Here is a 23,259-nt window from a genome sequence, read left to right as displayed (position 1 = left end):
GCAAGGCATTGACACAAACGTCTAATTCACGAATGCATAAAGAAAGTAAACTGTAAATATGTTGGGACTGGTGGCTGGAAATAGCCATTTTCTCTGGGGATTGCTTAAGGGAAAGAAAGGATGGCACATTTTTCCCCTGATGATTGCCTCGAGGGGACATATCAGCAGCAGAATTTCTTCAATTGTTCCTTAACAATAGAAGTCTTTTTTTCGGAGGATAAACTGACTCGGACTAACAAGATTTGAAGCAAAGCCCACCACACTCAATGGAAACTCTTCTGTTGTTTTGAGTGTTACCATACTGATAGGGGACTCTTGAGTTCTGAGATGTCTGACTGCCATTTTACAGGCAAGTCTTGTGTTTTCAGTTTGCCACTATTTGGTCTTTAAAAGTTTTCTCACACTCGTTTAGGGAAACAGAATTGTCTGCATACCAATAATATAGCTATGCTTTGTGCAGTATGCCTGTCATAAATAACTTAGCATAGTTCTTTCTACCTATCAGATAAACTTTTCTTCTTTAATATTTTCCTTTTTTACTTTTATTTTTACTTTCATGCATCTTATGCAATTCTGTTCCAGTCCAGAGGAGACTGGATTCTAAATCATTAATTCCAACAAGTTATCCCACTAGAGCTCTCTGACTGGGACTGCCTAGGAACCTCAGGAAAGAATTTGAAAAGCAGAAAATAAGCCTTTTTAAGTCCATGGGAGTTTGATGTCAATGGAAAATTCCCTCCAGTCTTTCAAATTGATATTTTCTCACTCCTGTAAGGAGTGGCAAGATGTATCTGGAACATGTAGCACTGTTCAGAAATGGGCCCTGCTGGGTTTCACTGGTGACTCAGGTATCACTGGCAGTGGCAGGGCACCAAACTAATTGGAAATAACAAGGACTGAACTGTAGCTTAAGTCATATCCCGCAAAAAAAAAGTACTTAACTGCAGGTTGGACAGATGTACCTATCTCTTTCTGTGATTTAAAAAAATTTACTTTCTCTAACCATGGAAACCTAAACTATCTCAGTCTTTCTTATGTAACATGTAGCACAGTGGCTTGTATACCACTGCAGACAAGAGGGGTTTTGAAAATTTACTGTTTGGACTACAGTGCCAACAAGCACGTAAGTACCCTATAGAAATGCAGATCCCTTCTCTTCCTGGGAAGAATCTCCTTCCTGTGCTATTTCCACAGAATAAAAAGAATAAGATATGTGGACAAAATCTGCATGCCATTGCACAGTTTTGTTACTAAGTATATGCCTAATAATTAGCAAAATGAAATTGCATAATAATAATAAATAACAGTCAAGGCAGATTTAGATCTAGAGTCTTAAGATATTTTTTAACAAGACTAATTTTGACTGAGCATGTTTCTGTTAGACACAAGGCCACACCTTGCATATTAGATTATAGCGGTCCTATCTCAGTGAAACTCATATCCGAAAGCTCATCTGTGGCTCATTCTTAATTAGCAGTTATAGCAAATGTAAGTTGAATCCCTAATGTTGTGTAAAGTGTGTGATCAAAAATATCTGCAGCCAGTTTAACGCTCCTCATACACTGTGCCTTGAAAATGAACCCTACCCTGTATGAGACTGTGTTGGTAGGACAAACGTGTCTAGAATATTTATGATCCTGTAATTTTTGGACAACACTCGAGACTAGATTTGCCTCACATTTGTAAGGAAATGAACAAAAAGAAGGATAAGTTCTTGTATGGTGTAGCTCCATACATTTGCTAGATATTTATTGCTAATAGAAACATGTAAAACAATATTTTGCAAACTGCTGTCAACAGATGGAGGAAAGTTTTTACAAAATGAGTGAAATTTAGAGAGAAATGTTCTGCTCTCCTCCGAGGAACTTTTCCTTAAATATGTGTGAGAGAGGGCCAATTAAGCTTTTTAAATGACTGTCAACTATGTATCATAAATGTGTAATTCCTGGAAGGTATTAAATTTTCCTCTTTACTAGAACTAGTACCTTGAGGTGTACTAAAGTGATGTCATGCAGTAGTTTATACTTAGACTACCATCGCTTTCATCTTAATATTGAAGAAGGAAAGAAGAGCGGTAAGTAATATTGAAGGAGCTACTTTTGATCACCCTGCAGCACGACTCTTGGCTGGATTACGGAAGAGGGCTGGGGAGAGGGCTCAAGGACGGTCACAGGCACGGCTGCGATGCAGTGGACCTAAGCTCAGCCTGAGCCCATGCTCGAGCCTCAGCTGAAAGCAGCTCCCATGGGCAGGGGGTCAGTCCCATAGGTTCCCATGCTGTCCAGGAGCATCTCCCCACAGTCACCATGGGATGTGGTCCCCAAGCCCAGCAGCCAAACCACCACAGTGGGGACGCACTCAGGACAATATGGAGCATGGCCAACGACCTCAAACTTGTTCGTACCTTTGCATTGAAGGGCCTTTCTGAAAAGTCCCAGAAATCTTAGTTGTTTGGCATAATCCTGTGACAGCTGCAATGACCACTTAGGTTTGAGCCCACAGTGTCCACTGAGTTGTGAAGTCATGTATCAGCTGATAAATCATGTATTAGCTGATATAATTTTGTAGCTGATGCTGTACATCAGCAAAGAAAGATTGTAGAGAAGGACCAACAATCTGGAGACTGAATGACATCATGGAAATCTTATGATTATCCTGCATCATGGTGAACTGACATTCATGTTGAGGTGAAAACAGCTGATAGAAAGTTCTACCTAGTCCAGCATCTTGTGTCCGAAAGTAGCTAACAGCATGTGTCTAGAAAAGACTATAAAAAAAGAGGGTAACTGTGAAGTGGTACTTCTTGAGAATTGTCTCACTGCCTTCAGAGATTTGTCACTCAGGGGTTTGCCTGGGTGTTGCCAGGGGTTGATATTACTTCACACAATAATTATAAAGTAAAGAAACAGAGAAATTATAGTGTGGAGGAAGGGAAAGAAAGAAGATGGTGCTTATGTTGAACAAACCATGAATCTGAGGTCACCCTGAGGTGCTCTTCAGTTGAGGGAACTTTTGAAAGCATATGTTTTACATGTACCTTTCATGTTAGTTGGTGAAATTTCCTCAATTAATTGATATTTTGCTCCATAAGGTTTGCACTGACTGTGTTTGCCATCTCAGAAGCTGTGCACCTGTCAGACCTTCTGCTTGTTATGTAGCATGTGTTCCTGAGCTCCCTCCTTTTGCAGATCTGGATTGTTACTCTTGAGAAGGTGAAGTTTCCTCCCTTATATAGTTCTTCTTCCCTGTGAAAGGCAGGCTTTCAGCGTGTGTGGGGGCAGTGCATTTCAACTGCATCCTGCCGTAGCCTTGATAAATCCGGCAGCATGTGGCAGTTAAGTGATATAGCATTCCTCAAAGATAACAAAGATAAATGCTGGGCATTTTTCCAGTGAAGATCATTATAAAAATATGAAGTCATTCAGGCTGTGATCTGGGCCTCTTTCTTCAGGGAGATGCAGTATTTTCTAGTCCGCTGCTATCTGCAGCCAAGGCTCTTTGATAAAACTTGAGAGTTTGGGGATGGAGACGGTAGATTATGTAGCATCCCATGTAAACCAGGCCGGGGTAGGCTAATAGATGTGACTATTAAAAGCGATGGCGATCCTAGCTTGAAGCTCACGTGCAAGGATGCCAGCTGTCCAGAGAAGGCTTAAGGTAGCTCAGAGTGGCATAAGCTTCATTTTCTGCCTGTCATTCGCAGAAAGATTTGTCCAGTGTTGGATCTGACACTACTATGCCAGGACAAAGAAAACAAAGGGGAAATAGCAATCAGCATACAACAGTACCTCCATCCTTACCCTTTTCACCAAATTCTGTTTGATTTGCATGGAGTGGGATCAGCTGGTCCTTTAATGCTAGAGGCATCTTCCCTTTTTTCTTCTGCTCAGTAAGCTCCTGTATGACTTGCACTTTTGACTTCCTGCCTCTGAAATTGCAAAGTGTCCATTCTAGTTCAAAAGGTAGCAAAACAGTTTAGATATTTTGCTATGTATATCAAGCTTGAGTCTTCCTTTAAAGTAAGTTTCAAGTTTGCTCATGCTTACTGCTTCAGACTGGCTCATGCTTAAGGGTACACTGGAGATGGGAGCCGCTGTAAATGGGTACGGCTTGGCGGCTCTTGCTGCAGAGTAATTGTAAAGGATACCTACTCACTGTGGCATCCAGCTGTGTATAACAGCAGCAGATGTTCTGCTGGCCTCTGTAGCCTTTCAAACGATTTCTTCTCCATTAGGCATTGCTGCTTGTGTCTATCAAACTCCAAATTTTTCAGATTATTCAAATTATTCTAGTAGGGGAATAAAGTGCAGAAAGATCCTTTTTTTCCTTCTAAGTTACCTATAGGGAATGAGCTTGCCCTGGTAGTTAGGTGTCCACCTAGACATCAGCCCAGGGAAACTTACTGGTACTGGACTTTGGCTGTTTGGGAAGGGGATCCTAACTTAAGCAGAATTGTGTCTAAGTTTTGGCAGTGCAACTCAGTATGCAGTGTGTATACATGCAAGTCTGGGCTAGTGTCAGCTGTGGTAGTGAGACAGATAGCTAGTATTTATAGAATAGGACAGGTCTGGAGCTGCATAGGTTTACACAGAGTGTCAGGAAGAACAGTTTCAGAATACTGGGAGAAAAATAATTGTCACCGTTGCCTTCCAATTCCTGTCCTATCCTGTCCTGTCCTATGCTACACTATGCTATGCTATGCTATGCTGTTATGCTATTCTGCTCTTGGCTAATACAAACACACGCAAACACAAACTAAGGAACTGTGAAGGAGGCTCTGCTGTTTTCTGAATAACAGTGGTGGAGTAGCATAGAGAAGATTGAAGTGCTGCTCTCTTTAATCAACTGCACCACAGCAGATAGACAATTTCATTCTCTAAGGCTGCCAATATTTTCACGGGGGACTAAGTTTTACATAAGGAGGTGAATAAAATTAATTAAACTGAAGCAGAGCATATAAGGTGGGTGAAGGTACATCATTTCATGTTTGTTATATCTGTTCAGCCAATGTTCAGCAAATGCGGCAGGGGGCCCGCATGGATGAGCAACGAACTTGTGGCAAAACTCAAACAGAAGTAGGAAGGGTACAGAAGGTGGAAGCAGGGATAGGTAACCCAGGAGGAATATCAATGTCAGAGATAATGTCTGAGTGTACAGGGATGGGGTTAGGAAAGCCGAAGCTCATCTGAAGTTGAATCTGGTGAGGGATATGAAGGGCAACAAGAAGGGCTTCAACAGCAGCAAAATGAGGAGCCTGCTGAGTGGCAAAATGTGGGCCTGCTGCTGAATGAGGCAGGCGTCTTGATGACAAAGGACATGGAAAAGGCCAAAGTACTCAGTGCCTTCTTTGCCTCAGTCTTTACTGGTAAGACTGGCCCTCAGGAAGCTACGGCACTTGAGTCAGAGGGGAAGCTTGAAGCAAAGAGAATTTACCCTTGATGGAAGGGAATGAGATTAGGGAACATATAAACAAACTGGACAGACATAAGTCCCTGCGACTTGACAGGATGCATATGCAAGTGTTGAGGGAGCTGGAGGATGTCATTGCAAGGCCACTCCTGATCATCTTTGAAAGGTCATGGTGATTGGGAGAAATTCCTGAGGTCTGGAAGAAAGCAAATGTCACTTCCATCTTCAAGAAGGGCAAGAAGCAGGATCTGGGGAAATACAGGCTGGTCAGCCTCACCTTGATCACTGGGAAGGTGATGGAACAACTAATCCTGGAAAACATTTCCAGGCACATGAAGGACAGGAAGGTGAGAGCAGTCAGCATGGATTTGCAAAGGGGAAATTGTAGCTAAACAATCTGATAACCCAGGATGAGATGACTGGCTTGGTGGATGAGGGCAGAGCAGTGAATGGCATCTACCTGGACTTCGGTAAGGCTTTTGACACTGCCTCCCATAACATCCACACAGACAAGCTGATGACGAATGGGCCAGATAAGTGGTCAGTAAGGTAGACTAAAAACTGGCTGAACTGCAGAGCTCAGAGGGTTGTCGTCAGAGGCACAAAGACCAGCTGGAGGCCAGGCACTGGTGGCGTCCCCCAAGGTGCAATGCTGGGGCCAAAACTGTTTAACATCCTCATTAATGACCTGGATGATGGGACTGAATGCACCCTCAGCAAGTTTCTGACCATACAAAACTGGTAGGAGCGGCTGATACACCAGATGGGTGTATTCAGAGGGTGTATTCGGAGGGACCTTGGCAGGCTGGAGAAAAGGGCAGAGAGAGGAACCTCATGAAGTTCAGCAAAAGGTAATACCAAGTCTTGCACCTGGGGAGGAATAACCTCATGCACCAGTACATGTTGGGGTTGGAGGCTGCCAACTGGGGAGCAGCTCTACAGAGAAGTACCTGGGGTCCCGGTGGACCAGTTGGTCCAAGCTGAGCATGAGCTAGCAGTGTACCCTGGCAGGAAAGAAGGCCAATGGTATCCTGGGCTGTGTTAGGAAGAACGTTGCCAGCAGGTCGATAGAGGTAACCCTTCCCCTCTACTCAGCACTGGTGAGAACACATCCTTAATACCGTGTCCAGTTCTGGGCTCTCCAATACAAGAGAGATATGGAGTTACTGAAGTGAGTCCAGCAAAGGGTCACAAGGATGTTTAAGGGTTTGGAGCACCTCTCAAACGAGGTGAGGCTGAGAGAGCTGAGACTGTTCAGCCTGGAGAAGAGAAGACTGGGAGGGGATCGTATCAATGTGTAGAAGTATCTGAAGGGAGACTGTAAAGAGGACACATTTAGACTTTTTCTAGTGGTGCCCAGTGACAGGACAAAGACAATGGGCACAAACTGAAATACAGGAAATTCCTTCTGAACGTAGGCACTTCTTCACTGTGAGGATGGTTGAACACTGGAAGAGGTTGCCCAGAGTCTCCAACGTTAGATATGTTCAAAATCCAACTGGACACAGTCCTGGACATCCTGCTCTAGCTGACCCTGCTTGAGCTGGGGGATTTGGCACAATCAATCTCCAGAGGTCCCTTGCAATCTCAAAGATGCTGTGATTCAGTGATTCTGTATTGTTTTAAACAAATTATGCTCTCTTTGCCAGATAGATTTTCAGTAAATGCTTATCTACTGGTCTGTGTAACTTTAACATTTCATTCTGTAACTCACATTGCTGTGTAACAAAATTATAACAGTGCCTCAGTGAAAAGATGCCAACCTCTTATTGCAATGGTTTAAACTCCAATTCGTCTGGGAAAAATATTTCAAAATTATATGAGATTGGTGCTCTTCAGTTATAAAACAGGTAGAGATGCATAATTGTCCTGTTTTACTATTAAAAAGATTCAAAACATAAGGTAGAGTACATTGGTTAATCTATTACTTAAAGACCATAAAGCTGTCATCTTTCTAGCACAGTATGAAGTGTCTCAGGAATCTAAACAAGTGCCTACTTCTTCCAGCTGTTATCTGCGCTTTAATTTTGCTGTTACTAGTCTATCCTGTGTGCTAGCTCTTTACACATTTCAGATACCAGGAAACAGTGTAATAAGGTTTACCTTTCTTCTACTTAGTAAGAGAGTTACAACCTTCTAGTTACTCTCTGAGTTGCACAACCATTTCCCAGACCTGATTTCCAGGGAAGATGTCAGAATATTGCAAGGGTCGTTGTCAAATCGTTTATTGTATTAACCACTTAACTGTGGTTAAGTTTGAAGCCCCTAGCTGAGATCAAGACTCCACTGGTCTACTATGAAAGACAGTCTTCACCTGATTTTTGGGCAGGGTAAGTAGAAAATAGTGTTTCAGGGTGAGCTATACATCCACTATCAGCTGGCCCTGGCAGGAGTATGGGGTGAGGCTGTGGGAAGGAACAGGCAGCTAGTGACAGACAGTTGCAGCTGAATGTGAGATTGTCTCTCTGCCACCTCCCAACTTCTCATCATCGTGAGAGCACGAGGAGACCACAGACCTGCTCCCTAGGCTGAATGTCCATGCTGAGCTCACTGAGCTGTGACAGAGGAGAAGGACAAGGGCAGGGGATGCTTTCTGAGCTCCATGGCTGCACCTACTATGTTACAGATAGATGAGATTTACAGACAACTTGAGGCTTGGCTGTAATTCTAACAATAAAGTCACCCAAATTAGACCGGACCTCTTTCAGCTAAGCCCTAGGCACTGGGAGATTAGACGATGTGCCCAGAACCAGAAGGGAAGAGCACCTGCTAGTGTAATCATAGGATAATGCTTTCTCCTAGGCTTTATTAGCTTGTAAGGAGGGTTTTATATTCCCTTACCATAAGAGTCAGTTGGGGAATGCTTTCTCACCCATAGCCCCAAAGGCAGGTCACCCCACCTTCTAGTACAAATCAATTGGTGATGTACCCAGTAGGGCTGTGCAGGCTGATCTGTAATGGTTTGTGGCATCAATTGCCCAGACGAAGAGGAAATATTTCACTATGTACACAGGTTGTGCCTCAGTAATTAAGCTGAGGAAACTGTATTATAGTGTGATTATGCCATAAGGGCTTTTTCACTTTGCCAGATCACATTATTTTTTTCCCGCCATCTTTGCTGTTTGAAGGTATATTGCTGTGATTGTAATCCAATTTGCCGTATGAGGGATACGAAATATGAAGTCTTAATACCTTCAGTTCAGTCTTTGATAAATCTAAAGTTTTTTCTTACAGATGAAGTTGCTAACTTTTCTAACCAGGCTTGACCTACACTTATGAAGGTTCGATAGCCCGTTAGAGATTCCAGTTTGATCTATATGTCTCACCAGCTATAGCATAACTTGCTTTATTTTAATATAAAAAGACATGATATAATAGTCAGAAGTACTATCTATGAAATACGTTCACTAGTTAATAGTGAGCTTGAAAGTAATTCACAAATGTTGAGCACAATAAAGCAGCTGTATGGGCAGAATGTTCCCAGTAAGCAAAAATGTCCCAAAGAGAAAGCAAGCACTGAAACAGAGATCTAACTATGCTCAGACATATGCAAAATAATAAATCTTTAAAAAATTCCAGCCAGTAACATGGAAGTTCATCATGATTGGTTGGTCTTGCCTGTGTCCAAGCTGATCCAAAGTCAATGGTCATGCAGTCCTTCACATGTTGTACTGCATATCATCTGAAATGCATTTTCCTCTATTTACTGGAAGACTTCAGATTTGATCAATTACATTGCTTTTTGCTTGAATTTTACCTGTATGGATTGATGACTTCTGCATCGTACGTGTCGTACCTGAACGAACAAGTTAATTTTGCTATCATTTTACTTATGGGGCACCTTCAAGGAATATTTACATTCATTATATAATATTTACATTGTGATACGTTTGGTTATAACAAACGGTTTTCCTTCAGGATGTTTACTCAGTTGTGTGACTTGGTAAATATGATTTCACTGAGCAAGGAGTGATTTTGTTTGTTTGCCTCAGGCAGGTTTCTGTTTGCCAAATGAAAGAATGCCTCGCTTGAAAGGAAGGATGCTGTCAGAGAGTGAGAAGGGCCAATAATCACAGAATCACAGAATTACAGAATCGTTTAGGTTGGAAGGGACCTCTGGAGATCATCTAGTCCAACCTCTTGTCCAATAATGTACAAGTCAGAAGTGGAAAATTATGTTAAAGTTGACATAATGGCTTCCTTTTGCTCCCCTAAACTTGGGTAAGTTAATTGACTTCGAGGAAGTTGTACTAGGTCTCTACCACTGTGAGGAGACACCCTGACTTGTGACACGTCTTTCCCAGACTTACTGTGTGATCTTGTCTGTTTGGGCAGGTCATCAGAAAAAGATACAGATGCATCTAAAGGTCGAAGGTAGCTCAGACAAGGACATATTTCTGAACCCCCTCCTCCCCACCAGAGGCCGTCTGTGCCATCTACCACATAAAAACTTCTAAGCATCTAAAGTTTAGTGCCTTGGCCCCTCAAGGATGAATTAATCACAAGGCAGGAAACTAAGCCAAGGCTTAGTTAATCACATCAGGCTGAAAGCTAGAGCCAAGTAAGGCGATAGGACGGCTGTGAGTCAGGTGATGGAATAACTTAGCTTTTAAGCTAGGTGGTGACATTTTGTGAGAACCCTAATTTTGTTGGTGTGTGCTAGGCATGCTCCGGACATACATACCAGATCAAGCAGTTAGCAGTCAGGCAGAAGATCCCAAACTAGTCTAGGCATCAAGCTTGCAGGTAGGAAACTAGGTAGGAAATTGCCTCTCAGTAGCAACTAACTCAAATCCACGTGGTCTGTGCAAAGCTGTGGAAGCAGCATTTGTGATGGCTGACTGAATGGTACACACTTCAGGGAGCTTTCTGGGTTTGAGAAGAAGTAGCTGTGGTAGGTATGTGGCCAGGAATCCCCAGTAACTCTTAATGACTCCTAGGATTAAATGTATGATAGGGGACTGTGGGACACTGAACTACTCCCGTGTGTGTATGTGTATGTGTGCGTGAGTGTGCTTGTTTGCGTGGGTGTGCTGGACCATATGCTGTCTTCATATCTGGGTGATGTGCCCTATGCCTCAGTTTTGGGGGCAAGAAACCTCATGGATGTAAACCGGTGACATTCAGTTGTGCCTACTAGGAAGGCAGAGCTCTTTAATCCAATCTTTGAAAAATCATGAAGTCTCCCCACAGAAGCATCATCACAGGGATGTAGAAGGACCTGTTTCAGGAAGGTGTGTGTGTTTTGTGCAGGCAGCCTTGCAAAGCCTTAGAATTTAATCAATCTATTTTTATTTAAATAGGTAGGCTATTTGCTTGTAAACAGTCTAGCGGACAGTATGACTTTAAACTAAGTGTGTAGTCTTTATGGTTTATTTATGTTGCTTTTTCTGTTTTGCTTTTGATTTGCTCTTACTCTTTTTATTTTATTTTATTTTTTTTAAGATGAGAAGCTCACTTTGGAAATACAAGAAACAGCAACTGACAGGTTTTTTCCCTATGAGGAGGTATTCAGCATCACTACTTTTCTGATTTAAACATTATCGCACCACCAAAGCAGAAGGGAAATGGCTGCATTTGGCTTGACAGAGGCGCTCAGCAAGCCCTGAAGCTTCTCCTAAAATCCTGCAAGCGGGCTGGCACCGCTGCTCCTGCGAGATTAGATCCCTGAACCCCAACTACTGTTCCCTGCCTTGAGCAACACTTTTCTCCTCTCACTGGTTTTATTCACAGGGTGAGGACGGAAAAGGAGAAATTACAGCCCCTTCCCCCAGCTGGTAGGTGCCATTTGTCATGGTCCCACTGGCAGCACCAAGGCTGCACTCCACTTTGGCAAACCTTCCTCAGAGGCCGCTGAAACATTGATATCACAACACTAACACTAACAGCTAACACTTCAGAATAAATCAAGCCTTTATTTTCTTTTTAAGTAAAAATTTGAAATAGATCTGTTTATGAGTGGAGGTCAGTGTAAAGAAGAACGAAGTGCTGAATGTCCTGCCTAGCGTATCTTGATTAGTGCTGGTTTATTAGGCTGCCAGGGTGCTGCCCTAGAAGTAGCAGGCTGCTTTGTAATACAGCTGGGCAACATGTTAATTGTTTTTATTAATGAAGGAAGCTTCCCTTCCTCAGCTATTTTTGAATGGAATTGTGGATTCTTCCTTGGTTAGTAAATCAAATCAAACCACATTTGCACACATTTTTGTGATCAGTGAATTGTAGTTTGGGTAAGAAGAGCACCTAAGTTTCAAAACCAGCTAATGGATAATTAATGCACATTCAATAATTAAAATTATTAACGCTCAAATACTGTATCTAACTTAAAAATATTTGTTATTAAGAATACTGGATCCAATATGGAAAGAGAAATATTGGAAAATAACATTTGACATCAATTTAGATTGTATTTATCTTGCAAAAATGATTTATATTTCAAATAAATATTTCAACAGCTCTTTACGGAATTATGTGTTGTAATTTCTGATAAGTGTGTAACATACCAAAGTGCTACTAAGAGACTGTTATTTCTTGCACCAATCACTTGATGCAGGTGATGATTGTTTTATGAGATTAATACTCCTGTCACATAACACTTGCCTCTGTCTACTGTTACATCTTCCCCTTTACTGTGTTCGTGAATCAAATGCAAATAAAATTACAGTACCATCCAAATTAGACAGGAACAGCAATCCTGTCAATAAAACAGCATCCTTGGTCAATTTTGTGATGGCTTGGAAAGGCCAATAGAGATTTTTTTTTCTATTTTATTAATTTTATTTAGTGATGGAATAAAAAGCCATTCTCCCACAAAATCATGGACTGGATAGGGCTGGTGCAGATACCAGCTGCCAGTGCTCTGCTTTTCTGGCTGCTGCTTTTTCATTGTGGTGATGCAAGCGTACTGCAGCAAACTTGCAGTAGCTCAGCGTCTCCATTTGTGGTTTGTAACATTTTCTTGTAATAACAGGGAAGGCTGTGAACCGTGTGCTAAATTAAGAGTATTGGTCCCTGAAGTACACACTTTCAAAGCCATGGGAACTGGGACACTAGGTCATGAGAATGCTAACAATTGGAACAACCTTTCCACATGTAAGCAAGAATATAAAATACAGTATGGAGGATCACATCCTATGTGATTATAGAGCTAACACTGGAGTAGGAGGAATTGTGGAAAGCTGCATTCCGCGACCTACTGCCCTCCTTATATTTGCTCAAAGGATGCACTCCACAAGCTGATCAAGTGCTCAGATTATAGCATGGACCAACTTGTAACAGCAAAGCGTCACCTCTAACTTTCCACTAAGCCCAGTCACCGATCCCTTTCCCCTTTTCCCTTACCTGTCAAAATTGCCGGCACTCTGGCTTCTCAGAGGTGCTGGGAAAGCAGCTCTCGGCAAGCAGAGATTCGTAAATTAAAACAAGTAATGAAAAGGCATTGTGAGAGAGGAAGGTGAGGGAATTCCTGAAGGTTGCTCTAGGGTCAGAGGGTGAGGATCTTTGTTTCCTGACAAGAAGAAAGCTCATTTTTTCAGTCCTGGACGCCTCTGACAAAGGGCACTGATTTTTTCAATGATCATATACCTTTAAAACCACAGCTCTGATCTTGGGATAATTCATGAAACTGGGTTTAAATTTTAAGCAGGAAGGGGCGTGATGGGGAGGGAAAACTCCTAGCAAGAGGTGTTACCACCTTTCCACACCTACTCCCTTACCCACACAGATGGGGACACTCTATAAGGTTACGAAAGACCTGGGTTCAGTTCCCTCATTTATCTCTCTGCAGTGGTACAAGGTCACATCTCCTTTTCCCCAAGAAAATGTCCAGACAGAGAAGTACTCTATGGGGAGGAGAGGGAAAGGCCTTCCAGTCTTTCCTATTAGGACAGTGCTGCTTTGCATAAATAAGCCTTAGTGAAGGGACTGAAAACCAGATGTCCCATCCTGCTGCAAGTCTGCACCAGGACAGTCATTTACTATTAGAGGTTATTTCTCAATAACCCTGTGAAGGGTACAGCTCCAACACAAGTGAGTGATGGAGAGTGTCTGTCTCCAGAGCTGCAAAGCTTTTTGGTGATGTAATGCCAGGCTTCAATCCAAATACCCAGAGGGCTCACACAGCAAGAGCAGCTTTGGCAGACGAATGTGAGGCCAGGAGCATTTTGCAGGATGAGGACCTGAGGAAGATAAGATGCTGATAGTGCATCTTTCCTTTCTGCTGAGAGGGTAACCTAGTTGTGACTATTCAGTGCATGCCTGCCTGCATCCACATCAAACTAGGCACTGCTTTCGGGAGTGCCCCCCCCGCAGGGAAGATAATTTAGTTGGGTATAAGTCTGCCCTGTGACTTCTTCACTTTTCTTCCTCCATCCTAGGCCAGAGTTTCAAAGCAGAGGCAGAGGATGGCTAAGCAAAGAAGGGCTGTTAACGACCAATGACTTGCTCTTGGTGGTAACCTGGGAAAGTGTCACCGAATCAGCCAATAAACTGCTTTTTGCTGGGTTGAACTCCAGTTAAAAGGACAGGGGACAATTAACAAAACCACTCATCTCCAGATGGAGGCTTTGAGAACCATGACATCATGGACCCGCATGAGAAGGTCCCGGAAGCTTTAAGAGGCCCAGATACCTTTTTGATAGCGAGCAAAGGTAGGTGTTGATTTCAGTCCTCTTAGCCACAGGTCTGCTTGTCTCTTGTGATCTGGGTTTGGATCGTCCAGCCACATCAAAGCATTATTTGCATCTACTCTCACGTGCTCCTGCAGGAGTCAGTTGTAACAGGATGTGGTTTTGGTAAAAGGTGGCCTCAGTTACTGCGGAGAGAGGGAGAAGGGAGGGCAGGAGGTGTTTAGCATTGATCCCAAGAGAGCTGGACACGGTGGTATCCTTCCTTAGGGGAGGCCCAGATATTATCAGAAGCCAGGGAAGGTGACCACATCAGAGCCAGCAACTCCGATTAGAGACATGCATGGGATTTAAGTGCAGGTAACATTTTGCAAGAAGAGTTCAGTCAAGATGGTAGCTAATAAGTGAGGATAAGCGGAAATGTCATGTAAGTTTCTAATGTTTACAAAACCAAGCATGTTTGTCAAGAAGAATTTACCTTTTCTCAGCTGATACAATAAGTGAGGAAGATTAGATGTACCACTTCTTCTAAATGTGCAATAAATAAAAGGCCAACTGCTGCTAGAAAATGCTGAAAAAAGTTCTCTTAAAATAGTTATCTAACCTGTACCTTTTCCCTTCAGCTGCTATAATTTCTCTGCCACTCAGCAGCCCAGAGAGCAATGCTCAGCATGTTTTACAAGCACTTTATGCAGCTTGAGAAGAAGAATAAAAAGGTCATCTTTCTAATGCTGTGTAATCCTGCACACTATTAAGTATCAAAGGTACTTCCCTTTTGCACCAATTGTACTGAAAAACAAGAATGGAAGCAGTGAGCATCTAGAAAATGTTCTGTTGGGCCTAGACATGATGAAGGCCAGGAACGGTCCTTTTCTGAAAGAGACGTGCTAGGTACATTTTCAAGCTGTAGCACTTCTGTCATCTTGCCCAAGTGTTATGGCTCATATCCTCAGCTGTGTCCAGTGGAGCTATGCAATGGATTTGCCTTCATTTCCGTTTGCCTGTTAAGTGTATTGATTATCTGAGCAAATGATGCTAAAGCAACTTAGTGATGTTTACCCAAATGGAAAAGATAATTGGCCAAATTCGTCCCTGATGTAACTGTTCCAATCAGTCAATTTCGGTGAAGGATGAATTTGTCTCGAGAGAGGGAGCATTCTCAGTGACACGCTGGTTAAACTTAAGCAGTTGCCAAAAATACACTAGGGAATATAAAATAGCTCTCCCAAACAAATACATATCCAAATCAGTGCTTCTCTGCTTCGATCCTGAAAGGCCTCAGTGGAGGGCAAGTTGCTAAGGCAGGATGTTATCTACTGAATCTCTCATGCTTGGTCTTTACCGAAGTGCTTGGGCTGCTGCAACTGCACTGATCTGGTTCTCAAAGGTCTTTGCCTGGGCCCCTTCCCCAGCATGCCTTAAATGTGGCAGGAAGGCAGACAGATGTCTAGAGAGGAGAGCATGCAGACATGTCCCCACCTCCTCTTTCTCCCTGTGCTTTCATGCCAGAAAGGCTTGGGGCAGTCACAGGCCTCCAATCCACGTCTCTGTGCATGCCCATGGTGGAGGAGGCAGCTGCATCTGTCCCACTTCAGCTGCAGAGTGGACCAAGTTGTAGTGCCACCACTTTGAAATCAATGGGAGGCTTCTTGTAACACCCAGCAGCTCCAGCTGTGCAGGTTTGCCTCTAAATAAAGCAGGAGCATGGACGTAGATCTGAAAGCCCCAACCAGCTTGTACCTGTTGTGCCTCTGGCTGGTACCCTTTAGACTGGATCTGAATGAGAGACAGCTAGTTGGTGAGGTCAGAACAGATCTCTTTTTATTTATCAGCATAAACATCACCAGGGGGTTGGATAAAATGCTAGCTGGGGAAAACTATGCCAGCAAAAAGGATGAATCAGTCCTAAAGACAGATGCATCTTGCACTCAGCTTCTGCGGCCTGCCAAACTGCCCTGCACCCTATTACCAGGGAGATTCAAGGCTCTAGTGTGATTTTCTAGTACTAGTGGGTATTTTTAGCCAACTTTCCTATCAGGTTCACTCTTCTGAAAAGCTAATCGTTAATGCAATGCACATTCTCTTTGTGGCATTTTATGCTCTGAGTTTGCTGGATGGATGGATGATTTTGTAATGCAGGTAACCCTAATGAATAAATAAATGTCAACTCGATATGTCATAAAGTAAAATAATACAACTGTTCTTGGTAATATGCTAAAGTAATTTTACCTGTACAGCAATTCTGATAGCAATTTCAATGTGTTTTCAAGTCTATCCAATATAGATACAAATGAACAATTCATTGTGAATAATTTATGCAGCAGATTTGACCCACTTTTCGGTTTGAAAATAACTATAATTCCTCTGTAACGGTTGTGTTTTCCCCTCCAGATTTTACCCTCCAAACCTAGATTGAGGCCAAGCAAGGCTATTCTAAAATAATTTTTGTTCTAAAATAAGACTATTCTAAAATAAATAAGTAACTCTACCTACTGGTTGCTTCCAGGCTGTGGGTGCCGCTCTTCCATGAGCAAATATAGTATCCAAAACACATTGTGCTTATTTCCCTTTTTTCCTGTTCCTTGTTGTGGAGAAAGGATAGAGGCAATCGGATGTTTGCTAACAGTTTTATGCAATTATCACAGGCATATTTATAGAATTCACTCCTCACTATTTTTATCATGTGATTGGTCATCTCTGTGCTATTGTTGTTGCTAATTAGGTAACAAACAATCTTTGCAAAGAGCATCTGAAAAAAATCAGCAACGCTCAGGCAAAGAAAGATCAGTAGGAACTGCAGAACATTGTGTTTTCCTCTTTCCAGAGCTTTGTCTGTGAGCTTCAGTTCTGAAAAAAAATCTGGATTCTTTCCTGACTCGTGAAAGAGAAAGACAAGGCAAGCAGATTTATCTGTGGCTATTTAGAAGGCCTTACATTTTTTTTTTCCTGACATACTTTAAACAATGTAATTGTATTTGCACAATCTTTCTCCTGAGCTATGGAGGGATAAATTTTCTCTTTCTGTTTTTGATCAGTTATTACAGCCCTCAACTTGAGACTTTGAGGAGCTACTGTGTGTTGCGTTCTGCACACCATTCAGAAAAGGAGCTTCTAATCGTGCATGAGGGAATGAAACCATATGCATTTACTTTTAATAAGCCCAGTGTTTCTGATTCAGAGAGATGTGTTATCTGCTGAACAGCTCATTTGAAATCTTACAGCTCTTCAATTTGTTCTTTTGTTTGCTTTTCAGAATACAATGTGGCAGTCTGTATTTCAGCCTCAATAAAGCACAGCATTTGGCATTCATCCTCTTTAAAAGGGATTCTTATCTCTCTATAAAGATGGATAGCTTGGTCACAGCAAGCAAAATACAGCTTCTGAAAGAAGTGGGGAACAAAGTACAAACGAGGCAGTAAAAATAAATGACACATTAGATTCATTAGCCAAGCAAGATGCTACAATCTGCATAAAGACAAAGATGTTCACTTGACAGGACTCTGTGAGTAGAGATTTTTCAGGCAGCAGCAATTTAAAGTTACTTGTACATTAATGATACTATGTGTTAAGTGAATTACGGACACATTGGTAAATCCTATTCGCTTTAATCTATACTTGGCACTAAACTCATAGTTTTCAGAGGTGTCTAGACATTGGGCCATAAAAATTGTGACTATGGGCTATCATTTGACAAGAAGAGTCTCAGCTGAGGGCTGAAACCTTATTTTAGTAGGTGGTGTAGAGGAAATCCATTTTAAGCCATTGAAAAATCATATACATATAAGATATTGGAAGATACCTTTCTATTAATTTTCTGCAGAGAGACAGAGGAATTAGCTTAATGATCTTTGAGTTATAGGTTCATCCAAAGTCTCAAAGTGTTGCTAATTTTGAAAAATGGGTAAGTGTCTTGGTAGGTTTGGGGGATGCTATATTTGAGCCATTGGAAAACAAATTCCTAGAATCCTTCCAAGCCTCCCTCACTTCCTCCATCATGGAGTGGACTGCCCTTTAGTTGTTGTCCCCTTATTGTTCTTGTTTACTTATATTCAGGTTAGCAAATAGGTTTTGGCTTCTATTTGTGTTAGGTGAGCTTGTGATGGTAACTGAGGGAAGAGTCTTCCTAGAAGAGAGCGCCTGGGGAAGGGGGAGTAATAGGATGACTCCTTTAGGAGATGCTGAGCTGGCAAAAATGCAAGGAAAATGGGGAGAAGTCTGTAAATGGGAATGGTTGAGTTTCCCTTCTCATACGCAACTAAAGAATTAGGCATGTACACATTAAGGTATAATTTTTTAGGCTAGTTCCACAGATTCTATAAGAGCTAACTACTTCTCAAGGTATCCAAGTTGGGAAGTCCAATAAAGCAAATAGACTGCTTAATTTTAGAAGATTATAGCTGAATAAGGAATATATCATTGTATGGTCCTTGGAAAACATTCTCTAATCAAACAGTGGATGAAAATATAGTCTGTTTTGCTTCTTGCTTATGTACACACCTGCCAGCAAAGCTCTGTTGCAGCAATTTGACTGGAAGGCTAAATGTCTAGGAAATGTGAAGAGTTCCCAGGTGATATGAAAGGTGTGATACAGTAGGGTATGGCACTATGATGTATACATTCCGTAAAAGGGACTTATAAGTGAGGAAGAGACTAGCTGGACATGCACAACAGCAGGAAAGACTGCCGAGGCAACCAAGAGGCTCCGTTCAGACTTTGTTCTGGAACTTGCAACGGATTCATACTATTTTATCCTTATTCATCAAGGCCTATAGATAGCAAACTTAGACTTAATTGCTCTTTTTCAGCTCCATTTCTTAAATACCTAGGCACTGTGTTAATATGCCTGCTTCCTTATTGATTATTTCACAGTTACATGACACTTTTCTTATAAAGTGGTTCTTGAGAGATTTGACATTTTTAGACAAAAAACCCTTTCTGTTTCCCAAACCGTGCTGAACTGAGATCAAAATCGATGGAAAGGAAGGTGTAGAGCACTAGTGTGTATACAGTAAAGCACTTTTTGCCTCAGAAACTTTCTGAGTGGTTGCATAAGTAAGAGTTTTTGCATAGACCCATAGATCCAAGTAGAAGAATAACAACTGTATTTACATGACTATAATCTTGAGGTGACGTGTAAATGCGTTACACTTCTTAGGGCATTATGCATAAGGATCGGGTAGGGCCTCTCTGCAGGCAGGCTGTAAAAACAGGAGCTGGTACTGCTTCAGTTTCAATGTCTTATGGTGAAGCTGATTCGACCTAAAGGCTTCATTCTATGTTGCCATTTGGAAAATTTATATCCTTAGTGGAGAACATACTCATTCAGGGTTTTAGTAAGCTCCTCAGAGGAGCTTTGCTTCCTGGAATCATTTCCATCTTCTTGGATTATTCTTCAATCACCCTTTCTACAATAGCCTCATGTTTCTCATTGACACGTTGGCATAATTGCAGTAGGATATCACATAAAGAGGTACTATATGCAGCTTGAAGGCATTGGATGTCTTGTGACTCTTTAAGAATCTCTCAGGAATGATAATGAATCCCATTTTTACTCATTCCTTCAACAGCCTTTCTTTTTTCTTAAGAAAAAGATGAAGTGCAAAATATTTTAAAATGATTACTGTAAAGTGATGAAAGCAGAGCCTCAAAATGAGAACAATATTCTTCTCTTTATCTTGCAAGTTTTTTAAAAAAAAGGTAGTTTGAGATGCAGTTTCAGCTTTCTGAACTGGTGATTCTTATTCTGAGCTCATACTAGAATCAACCAAAATTTTCTCCACTAGGTGCATATGAACTACTGTATTTTTTCTTTAGTATCCATGTTTATATTTTTAATGTTCGTACTGCAGAGGAATCAGATTGCCCACCGCCTCTCTGAAACACAAAAATGTAAGAAGATGCATCTCATCCCTAAGGCTGTATGTTTTACCCCATGTAATAGCATAGATGAAATCAAAATTAGATTTAGAGTTTTTTTATTTGAAAATCATCCAATGAAGAAGCAAGATATGTTGCTCTAAATCTGAAGGGTTGTTCTCACGCATTTTTAAACAATAATATGATAACCTGGAACTATGGAAAAATAAATTACTCTTTATTCATAAATTGTAAATGGATATATGTCAAATCTTTAGTATTTTAATTATATGTGTTCCTGAATATTTATATATATATATATACACACATACCAACACACATTGCTCTTTATATGTGATTAGACTTGAAAGACTTATTTCAGGAATCAATTGGCCTATGGTTAAGTAATAGCTTCTGTATTGATCAGTATTCATTCATATTTAACCTTCTCTGAAGAGCTTTTAAGTTCAAATGGCCCCAGAAGGCTTTTCTCACTCCCCTTCCTTTGGTAGGAACTTTAAATTCTACCCTTCTGGATTTTAAATAGATAACTATTTAACAGAATGATTTCTTCTTTTTAAAACTGAAAACCTAAAAGCATAAGATTCTCAACGTACATCCATACTGTCCCACTGAGGCACAACTGGATTCCGTCTTCGAATCCTCATCTGGTTGCAAGTAGTTGCATATTTGGAGCATCTCATCTGGAGCACACTGCTCACTGGGTGTGGGCAGATCTGAAGTGTGTAGGCAGTTTCAACTCAGTGGGTATTCCCTGCCCACACAAACATCTCCAAAAGAAACCCTTGCAATCTCATATTCCCCTCTAGCCTTCGCACCCTCTTTACATACACATACCACCCTCAACTGTACACTATTACAAGCTTTTTCTGAGGGAGGGCCATCAATGGCATCTGCTTCCAGACTGCTCCCTATCCTAGACCTTATAATAGTAACCTTCAGAGACCAGAAGTCCAGAGAACCCTGGGGAATATACCATGTACTCAAGGTGGCTTTAGCAGTGCTTCGCCTTCTGGCCCAGGTCCAGGGGAACACTGTTAGCTGCTGGTCCATATCTAGCATGAAAACCATGCCGTGACTTGTGAGACAAGAGGAAACAGCAGCTGTTCAATGTGCTTATGTTGGAGGTGATTGGCTTGAGATCTCAAGTATAACAACATTTTGTTGGTTATTGCCTTCTTCTTTTAAAGGCCTTTTTCATTATAAATCAAAACTTCATGGAAATAGAATGCATTCTAGTAAATCATGGGCACTGTACAACTTGTATACATGCTGTCTGTCCTTATCCTCTTTTCACGGAGGCTGAAACTATTCAACATACTCATGGCCTACAGCTGTAGCCTAGCACGGCCACCCCTCTGCACCAGGTTCGCAGAGATCACTAGTCCAGGTGTAAGCTAAGAATGTCACACAAAGGTCTTGCACCCTGGTTTGTGGTTACCTACAGGTTACATGGAGTCAGGAAAGAGAAAGGGAACATCTAATTTCTTGGGGTGAAGTTGGGGAAGAATTTATGTTTGTTCTAACCAGAGAAGGCAGCAACATAGGCAAACATGTGGGACTACACCTTTTGCCTTTCATACTATATTGCAGCTTGCCTTTATGCAATAAGCTGCAGGTGGTTTTGAGTATATATCCTTGATCTCTCACATTCTTCAAAGCCCAGCTAGTGCAGCTTTTCTGACAGCACTGAGGATGCTCTCAGGGTCAACTCTGAGAAAAACTATCTTGAGGATAGCCACTCAAAAATATAAATATACCTTTAGGAAAAAATTGGAAATGAGATCATGATTCAACTTGTTATGGCAAATACTGAACAAGGCATATGATCTCAGGCAGCAGGAGATGGGTGCTGTCAGCTATAGTCCAAATGGAAAAAGATGGTGCTTGTGTTTCTTTCCAGTGATGAGGGGAGGATGTCAGCCCACACTCACCCAAAGAGGGTAGAATTTCTGAATGCGTGAGCACACTGCGTGTCTGGTCACTCTGCCCCAGATAGCAATAATCAGCCTGATGAGGAGGCAATACTCATTCCTTGGGACTTCTGCCCACAAGAAGTGTTGTACACAAGGGAGGATGATATTTTATGGCTCAGTCGAGGAAATTGCTTTATATGAAATTCTGTAATTACGATCAAGTGGAAATGGAGGATGTTTTAGATTATTTTACATACTTGTTTGAATGAAGTGCAGCAATGCCATGACCAGAGCCTTTCAAAGATAGCTAATGCTTCTCTGAAATGAACATCAGCAGATGTGTTTCTGAGTTTACAGACTGGTGTACACATACATGCTGAGGTTTTCAGGAAAGGAACTGTAATTCTAGCTCGAAATAATCACGAGGACTTCTTCAACATTTAACCAACACCATATTCAATAGTGCTAATAGTGGTTAAACTAATAACTTTCTATATGTTCTTCCTAATGAGCTACCATTTTTATACTGTGTTTCTTCAGATAACTTTTTTCTAGGTTACTTCATCTAATTTACTTGCCAGTATAGGAAATGAAAACACGCTTTTTTAATCCACGTGTAGTATATAACAGCATATGCCTTTTTCTCCAATGAAAACAGGAGTACCAAAGAAAAGATATGGACTGGATGCTTTAGTCCCATAGTGAAATTCAAAAGGTACACCTACCACCTCTTGCGTTCCCCTGATGGCATCCAGGGACTATCACAGGTCTCGAAACAACAACCTCAAAACCTCACACTGAGCAGGATGCTGTCTAGAGCTAGCCAACAAGAAACACAGAGAAGGAGTGATTTGAATCTCTAGAGGCTAGAAATGGAAAAGATGGTTGCAGGGAGGCACCTTTATTCCCTCAGGATGCAAAACACATTCCTCAACATATGTTCCTGTACGTATTCTTCTGAAGAACCAAAACTCACTAAAATGCATAATAGACATGCAAAGACCCAATGCCTTTTATACAGTATCCTAGACGGTAGTACCCATCCAAGTTTGTTTTTGCCTTGAGGAAACTCAGACCTTAATATCCCACCTTGCAAAGGAGTGTCTTCACTCTGGTCTAGGCTGCAGAAAGCTGGCTCAGTGAATCTCATACTGCTTTTTGTTATTTCCCTGGTTTCAGCTGGCAGTGTGGAAAATGATCTTACCCTAAGATGGATGTTGAGGTCCTTTCCTGGGAGTGGTGACTTTGAACCCTACTAGATGTGGGGACCTAAGCCATTCACTTGCTGATCAGAGACTATATTTCTTAGATTTCTGTACAAAATGAATGCTACCTATTCTTTTGGCAGTCATATTTTAAGAGCAGACATTGCCTACCCAAGGATTTTAGACTGTAAAACCAGTTCCTAGCCAAGTGCCCAAGTTAGGATTGCATGT

This window comes from Struthio camelus, chromosome 1 (assembly GCF_040807025.1).
Source record: "Struthio camelus isolate bStrCam1 chromosome 1, bStrCam1.hap1, whole genome shotgun sequence".
NCBI lineage: Eukaryota > Metazoa > Chordata > Aves > Struthioniformes > Struthionidae > Struthio > Struthio camelus.
Note: the sequence above shows the minus strand (reverse complement) of the source record.